The sequence below is a fragment of the Heptranchias perlo genome, unplaced genomic scaffold (assembly GCF_035084215.1).
Source record: "Heptranchias perlo isolate sHepPer1 unplaced genomic scaffold, sHepPer1.hap1 HAP1_SCAFFOLD_50, whole genome shotgun sequence".
In the NCBI taxonomy this organism is placed as follows: Eukaryota; Metazoa; Chordata; class Chondrichthyes; order Hexanchiformes; family Hexanchidae; genus Heptranchias; species Heptranchias perlo.
Window position 1 is genome coordinate 736,684 of NW_027139516.1, and position 8,236 is coordinate 744,919.

Below are 8,236 nucleotides of genomic sequence, written 5' to 3' on the forward strand. Positions count from 1 at the left end.
CCGAACCGGATTCCTTGTATAATAAGCACTAAACATTTTTAAGCAGACTCCTAAAATAAAGTATATAAAACGGGAAGGGATAAAAGTTCATGACATGCAAAGCTCAAAGATTTATTGACGTTTTAATTGTCACTTGGCAAACAAGTTAACATTTCCTTCAGTGTGCAACAGAACGTATTAATGGCGATTAAAAAAACATTAAATGTCTCACAGACTTGAATTATTTTTGTGCAATGAACTATTCCCAACCACAAGGGAACACTGCATCAAACATATATATTTAACATTAGTTTTTATACATATATAATCTATGCCATCAGTAGACCTCGTGGAGAAACGGTAACTCGTCTGACTCCAGTTTCTGAAGGCAGCGTATTTAAATCATGTCGAAATCACTATTTATCTTACCATTCATATCAGCCTGGATAATTTCGGAATCACTGCTTTTTAATAATAAACGGAACTTTGGTCACTAGTTCATTGTTCATTGCTCCCTGTCATTGATAATTGAAATGAAATGTTAATCTGGCAAAACCGGAGAACAAAATATTAAACAAGCAAAACAAATACCGAGCAAAATTATTTGCAATGTTTGGGGGAAGTGCAGCTGAAAAGCAGAAGATCTGCATGGAATTATCAATGATTGAGCGAAATACATTGCTCGACTTGTTACTCGATTGCCTTCGACACCACGGAATTCAGGAGAACCTGTTTCATGGTTTGCACTGAACCCTTGGAGCGGAGCCAACAGCCAGCTCGCTGCAACAACAGACAAGGAAGTAACAGTTTCCTCAGGCTTGGCGAGCTCAGTCGGGGGAAGCATTCCCCTCGGGATCGTGGGTGCGAGTTGCATCTTTTACGCTGCACTCATGAGCGGACCCCAGCGCTCCATTTTCGCTGAAATGGAGAATTTCTCCGCCATCTTTTTCTTGATATCACAATTGCTGGCGTGCGAGGGAAAAGGGCCCTCCGCTTCACTGTGAGGGCAAGAGACAAGTCTGGAGGGGCCGCGAGGCGTCCAATGAATGTCAAAACTTTGAAAGAAGAGTTAGCGATTCAGGTACACAAACCTCGCTGGTGGACAAGAGATTTTTTTTTTGCCAGAGGTTCCAGCCTTGCCTTCATCTCTTGCCCTTTGCGAGGCACTTGTTCCGGTTTAAATTTACAAACTGGGTGAGTTGGTGATCGGGGGGACTGCAGGAGACTCAGCGGCCCCGGGTGAGACACAGAAAAATCCGCCCAAGCCCTGTCCCAATGTACGTATGTGGAAGTAAAGACGGGAGGGGACGGTGTGACGCTCCAGTCAAACCGCCTGTCGGGGAACGCCTTGATTTTAAAATTCTCATTCTTGCTTTCAAATCCCACCAGAACCTCGCTACCCCACCCTATCATGTGGCTACAGGAGCAGGTCAGAGGCTGGGTATTCTGCGGCGAGTGACTCACCTCCTGACTCCCCAAAGCCTTTCCACCATTTACAAGGCACAAGTCAGGAGTGTGATGGAATACTCTCCACTTGCCTGGATGAGTGCAGCTCCAACAACACTCAAGAAGCTCGACACAATCCAGGACAAAGCAGCCCGCTTGATTGTCACCCCATCCACCACCCTAAACATTCACTCCCTTCACCACTGGCACAATGTGGTTGCAGTGTGCACCATCCACAGGATGCACTGCAGCTGCAGCAACTCGCCAAGGCTTCTTCGACAGCACCTCCCAAATCCGCGACCTCTACCACCTAGAAGGACAAGGGCAGCAGGCACATGGGAACAACACCACCTCCACGTTCCCCTCCAAGTCACACACCATCCAGACTTGGAAATATATCGCCGTTCCTTCATCGTCGCTGGGTCAAAATCCTGGAACTCCCTTCCTAACAGCACTGTGGGAGAACCTTCACCACACGGACTGCAGCGTTTCAAGAAGGCGGCTCACCACCACCTTCTCAAGGGCAATTAGGGATGGGTAATAAATGCCGGCCTCGCCAGCGACGCCCACATCCCATGAACGAATAAAAAAAATCTCTGTGCTCCTCCAATTCTTGCCTCTTGCGCATCCCCGATTTTAATCGCTCCACCATTTGCGGCTGTGTCTTCAGCTGCCTAGGCCCTAAGCTCTGGAATTCCATCCTTAAACCTCTCCGCCTCTCTCTCCTTTAACACATACTTTAAAACCTAACTCTTCGACTAAGCTTTTGGTCACCTGTCCCAATATCTTCTTATGTGGCTTAGTGTCAAATTTTGTTCAAAAACTCTTCCTGTGAAGCACTTTGTGAGGTTTTACTGCATTAAAGGTGCGATATAAATGCAGGTTGTGTCCTCTGGTTATCGACCCTCCTGCCAATGGAAATAGCTTCTCCCCATCCATTCTATCAAAATCCCCTCATAATTTTGAACACCTCTATTAAATCTCCCCTTAACCTTTTTTTTTGCTCGAAGGAGAACAATCCCAGCTTCTCCAGTCTCTCCACATAACCCATCCCTGGACACGATGGAAGGCGGAGGGCTGCAACTATGTTTGCAAATTATTGCCAATCGGGAGCTGGACAAATCGAAAGGAACCGAAATGACAAAGAGCTTTGTGTATCTGCAGATACGCTTTGGGAAACGGAATTGGAGGCGAATAAAGGACTGAGCAGACAGGCGGCCAAGACGCAGTTGAGTCGGCATGTCCCCCTGGAACAGTTACTCTGATGTTGTGGGTGAAATTAAGAGGTCGGAGCCATTTAAAGCGCTCCCAGTTACTGCAGATCAGGGATCAAAACCTGACATCAGCGTCAGGACGCTCAGAATACTTTTTCTTCATTCGTTCATGGGATGTGGGCGTCACTGGCGAGGCCGGCATTTATTGCCCATCCCTGATTGCCCTTGAGAAGGTGGTGGTGAGCCGTCTTCTCGAATCGCTGGAGTCCGTGTGGTGAAGGTTCTCCCATAGTCCGACTCAATAACAGACACAGCACCGGTGGGCGCGCCGGTTGCAGGAGAGCTGGTTCGCGGTGATATCGATGCTGTGAGCGAGACCAGACCGTTTCCATAAACAATGTCCCATCCTTTATTTCTGGAAAAGTAAGACTGATAGTGGACAATTGCATTTCTGTGGCTGCAACATGTAACTTTGGCTAGGTGACACGCTGCTTTAGTGTATCTTGCAAGAAAAAGCACCGGGCGCTTTCTGTGGCGCAATCGGTTAGCGCGTTCGGCTGTTAACCGAAAGGTTGGTGGTTCGAGCCCACCCAGGGACGAAAATTGCGCTTTTTTTCTTCCCACTTTCGGATTCATTGCCTCATTCTGATCGACCTGAAGCCGGTGCCAGGTTTTAATTCCTGATCTGCAGTAACTGGGAGCACTTTAAATGACTCCGATCTCTTCATCTCATTTCACGTTTTCTAATGTGTGATTTGGCTGCAAGAAAACACTCTGTGAACAATGTCATCTGAGCATGTCTGATTCGCCATAATTTACACTGCGGTCGGATATCAGGCACATGATAAAAAACAGTGAAATGTTTGTGTGGGCGCGATGCTCTGGGATTCCCTGCCTGACCAGCGCCACCGATCCTTCTCTGCAGCCTTCCTAAATACAGCGCAGTAAATGTATCCCTGTGAAATGAACTCCTGGACAGTAATGCGGAAATTAGTTTGGCTGAGGGGTTATATCCCTAACACGGAGTTTACAGCATCAGTTTTCCGTAGTGTAGTGGTTATCACGTTCGCCTTACACGCGAAAAGTCCCCGGTTCGAAACCAGGCGGAAACATTTTAAAACCTTGTTCCCATTAAAAATTAGTAAATATTTAACGATTCACATTGCTGAATAATATGAACAAAGTCCATATCTCCCAGCCCTGTTAATGCAGTCCGCTGAGAGCAGGCGATGAAAGCCAGCGTGATCGTCGGGGTGAAGGCTGCTTCCAATACTGTCTCATTCCCGGTGGGATCTGGCGGAGATTTGATAAGCCCCATCGATTCAACCAAGGTGGGAGAAATGAAACGGTGTTTGAGAAACATTCATATAAATGATAACATCCAGGATCCTGTCTTCAGAGCGCGTGGTGCAAAGGTCTGACTCCAGATCAAAAGGCTGCGTGTTCACATCACATCGGGGTCAGTGTTTCTTTCACCGCTCACATGAGACTGGATCATTCCCGAATGAAGGTTTTAATTGCTTTTTCACAAAAAAACCCAGAAGTTTGGTCTAAACCCTGACTCAGTACCGACCCAATGGCAGGGAGGGGAGCGCCTGATACTCTCATTTATTTCATGCAACAAACTGACACGAACACTGGTATTGATTCAAAATTGACCTGCAGATGGACACACATATAAAAAAGACAGCCACAGAAACAGACAGCAACGACTTGCATATATTACATATATATACATATTTATATATATGTATATAGCGCCTTTAACGTGGCCAGACGATTTAAGCTCGGTGAACTTGCTTCAGCTTTCTGAAATGTACTTGTACATCCTTCAGAGGTCACGGGAAATATATTTTTTTCCCTTTCGAAAAAAGACGCGAAAAGCAGAGACATGTTTTGTTTTCAAAACGGCTGGAGAAATGGCGGACGATCATAAATTAGGAGTCGCCTTTGAAACATTTAAAGGCGACTACCTAAAAGTCACTTAGTGCAAATTTCAAATCACGGTTACTACTTATTTAGGTCTGAAAGAAATAACAATAAACATGTCAGTCAGCGCCCGCGGTGAGACGGTGATGAACTTGTTTGTTGTGAAGTTCACCGCTGGGCTAAAGTTGACGCCGTTCAAAAGACGTGAACCCACTCAATGTAAAGGATGAGCTCATAACCAACAGGTCCCGTCAACGTCAAACATCTCCTTTCTTGTTCAATAGAGGGAGCAGAGGCGTGTACATCATCAGACGCCAGCAACTTTAAGAAATGGAACAGATAAAGGCACAGATGCAAGTTCCAAATCTTTTCAATGCAAAGTTATTTCACTTTACTTAAAGTGCCGTGAGGCTGAAACGGGTCCCAGATGATTTGCGTTCACTCGTGACTTGTTTTCCAGTGTTGGTCCGTCAGGTTTGCAATTCAATTTGTGTTGGATATTGAAGATATTTCAGGATGATTGCACAACATACCATGTGTAAAGAAACATCTTGATAACTTCAATCATCGCAAACTCTACATTGACGCTGCAGAGGCCCCAGCACCCCTTTCAATATTGTTTTTTCAACTCACAGTTTTCAAAAGGGAATTGGATAAACGCTTGAATGGAAACATTTTCAGGGCTATGGGGAAACAGCAGGCGAGTGGGACTAACTGGACAGCTCTTTCAGAGAGCTGGCACAGGCACGATGGGCCGAATGGCATTCGAATGGCGCTGTCCTATTCCATGATTCCATTAATAGATCAATTTCCGCCTTTCACTGAGCCTCTCTAAATGGTGCACAGTAATCGTGTCCCTGTGAAATGAATCTGAACAGTAATACGGAAATTAGCGTGGGTGAGCGGTTTAAAACTCTGGTTAGGCACCTAACAGGAAATTTCCCCCCTCAGTTTGATGAGATTATCAATTATCTCCCCCCCTTTCGATCTTAAATGTCTTTATATTTTTTTGATCTCTTCTTCCACTGTCATGCACTCAATGCTGGTCTCCCTGGTAAATACTGAAGAAAAGTGATTATTTAATATTTCTGCCATTTCGCTGTCATTGCCTGTGAGTTTGTCGTGTGTATCCCTTAGTGACCCTATTCCTATCCTAAACTTTCTTTGGCCGTTGATGTGTCCAGAATACTTTGCTTTTTTTGATATTCCTTTTTGCCTTTCTAATAGTTCTTTAGACTTCTTTCCCAGTCTTTTCACATTCCCCCTCTCCTTTATTGTCCAGTGTGGGCCTTTTTCTTCAGTTTCAATTTTGACCTTATTTCTTTATTCATCCCTGGTGTGTCATTTCTGGCTAGTTTGTTCTTACTTTTTAGTGGGATATATTTCTCCTGGACTCTATTGATCACCGTTTTAAATGTTTCCCACTGCTGTTCTATTTCTTTGTCCAGGTCATTAATATGTGAACCATTTCACCGTTCGAAACTTCTCAAGTCACATTTCCATCACAAAGCCAGTTGCTTTTGTGGGAGGAGCAAATCGACTTGGCAGGAAAATCAGCTGCAGCCCAATCCACAAATAAAATATTTCCACGTAACAGTAAAGATAACAAATGTCAGAAGTGGGATTCGAACCCACGCCTCCAGAAGAGACTGCGACCTGAACGCAGCGCCTTAGACCGCTCGGCCATCCTGACGACCGATTTCATGTTTCATTCTGCATCATTTCTGCACTGTTGGCCAGTGAAAGCATCATAAAAGTTTAAAATGTTACTCACCCAACGTGGAGCTCGAACCCACGATTAAAAACTTCGTGCTCTGTCCGACTGAGCTGGCCGGGCCTGAGTATTGTTCACCGCCTGATCTGTCATTGCAGCAAGCAGGAGAAAGACTCCATTTCGAATTATTGCAATCAATTCTGAGGCATCGGATGAACTGTCACTTCGAAAGTCACGGACTAATCAAGGACAGTCAACATGGATTTGTCAAGGGGAGGTCATGTCTGACTAACCTGATTGAATTTTTCGAGGAGGTGACAAGGAGGATCAATGAGGGTAGCGCAATTGATGTAGTCTACGTGGATTTTAGCAAGGCTTTTGAAAAGTTCCCACATGGCAGATTGGTCAAAAAAGTAAAGGCCCATGGGATACAAGGGAATGCGGCTTGTTGGATCCAAAATTGGCTCAGTGGCAGGAAGTTAATGGCCGACGCGTGTTTTTGCGGCTGGAAGGCTGTTTCCAGTGGGGTGCCGCAGGGCTCGGTACTTGGTCCTTTGATTTTTGTGGTATCCATGAACGATTTGGACTTAAACGTCGGAGGCATGATAAAGACATTTGCGGGTGACACAAAAATAGGCCGTGTGGTTGATAGCGAGGAGGAAAGCTGTAGACTGTGGGGGTTCGGGCAATTTTCTGATAACAAAGCACTCAATCTATCTCTGAACGAATTTTGAACGAATACGTGTGTTTGACCCGGCACAGGCACGATGGGCCGAATGATCTCCTCTTGTGGACTAACATAATACGATGATACCAAGTGTTGTCAGATGGAATAGCAACACATTCCAAATAAGAGCAGAGAGAGGAAACTAGACTCACAGCATAACAGCACGTTGAGATATTGTATTTGGGAAGGATAAGGAGGGATAGTTTTTCATGGTGGTTGTCACATAGGGTATCATTTGTGACTTTGATAAGGACCATTTCATGCTGCGACAGTCTCTGGTACTGTGTGTGAGTGTGGGATTCATTCTGTATCTGTCAGTCTCTGGTACTGTGTGTGAGTGTGGGATTGATTCTGTATCTGTCAGTCTCTGGTACTGTGCGTGAGTGTGGGATTCATTCTGTATCTATCAGTCTCTGGTACTGTGTGTGAGTGTGGGATTCATTCTGTATCTGTCAGTCTCTGGTACTGTGTGTGAGTGTGGGATTGATTCTGTATCTGTCAGTCTCTGGTACTGTGTGTGAGTGTGGGATTCATTCTGTATCTGTCAGTCTCTGGTACTGTGTGTGAGTGTAGGATTCATTCTGTATCTGTCAGTCTCTGGTACTGTGTATGAGTGTGGGATTCATTCTGTATCTGTCAGTCTCTGGTACTGTGTGTGAGTGTGGGATTCATTCTGTATCTGTCAGTTTCTGGTACTGTGTGTGAGTGTGGGATTCATTCTGTATCTGTCAGTCTCTGGTACTGTGTGTGAGTGGGGGATTCATTCTGTATCTGTCACTCTCTGATACTGTGTGTGAGTTTGGAATTGATTCTGTATCTTGTCAGCAGTGTGTGTGAGAGTTTGTGATTCATTCTTTATATTCAGTCTCTCATACTGTGTGTTAGTGTGGGATTCTTTCGGTATCTGTCAGTCTCTGGTACTCCATGAGAGTGTGGGATTTACTCTGTGTCTGTCAGTCTCTAGTACTGTATATGAGTTTGGGATTCCTTCTGCATCTGTGAGAGTTGGATTCATTCTGTGTCTGTGTGTCTCTGCTACTGTCTCTGAATGTGAGATTCATTCTGTATCTGTACGTAATTATTCTCTCAGATTATATTATGGCGTTCAATATTGTAGCTTTAATATCTCAATGTTTAAATAAATTTACTCCTTGTTTAATTGGTAAATATGGACACACTTTAGGATTTGATGCTGGAGGTTTTAATCAGATAATTTGTGTGCTTTTT

General features: G+C 44.8%; 3 non-coding genes across 3 annotated transcripts; 2 read left to right on the forward strand and 1 right to left on the reverse strand.

Annotated features, from left to right (window-relative positions):
- The first annotated feature begins 3,163 nt into the window (after positions 1–3,163).
- Positions 3,164–3,238, forward strand: trnan-guu (transfer RNA asparagine (anticodon GUU)). The gene has a single exon. It is a non-coding gene; the product is annotated as a tRNA-Asn (tRNA).
- A 439-nt stretch (positions 3,239–3,677) lies between these two features.
- trnav-uac (transfer RNA valine (anticodon UAC)) lies at positions 3,678–3,751 on the forward strand. Its single transcript has one exon. It is a non-coding gene; the product is annotated as a tRNA-Val (tRNA).
- Positions 3,752–6,178: 2,427 nt separating this feature from the next.
- On the reverse strand, positions 6,179–6,261 carry trnal-cag (transfer RNA leucine (anticodon CAG)). The gene has a single exon. It is a non-coding gene; the product is annotated as a tRNA-Leu (tRNA).
- Between the last annotated feature and the right edge of the window lie 1,975 nt (positions 6,262–8,236).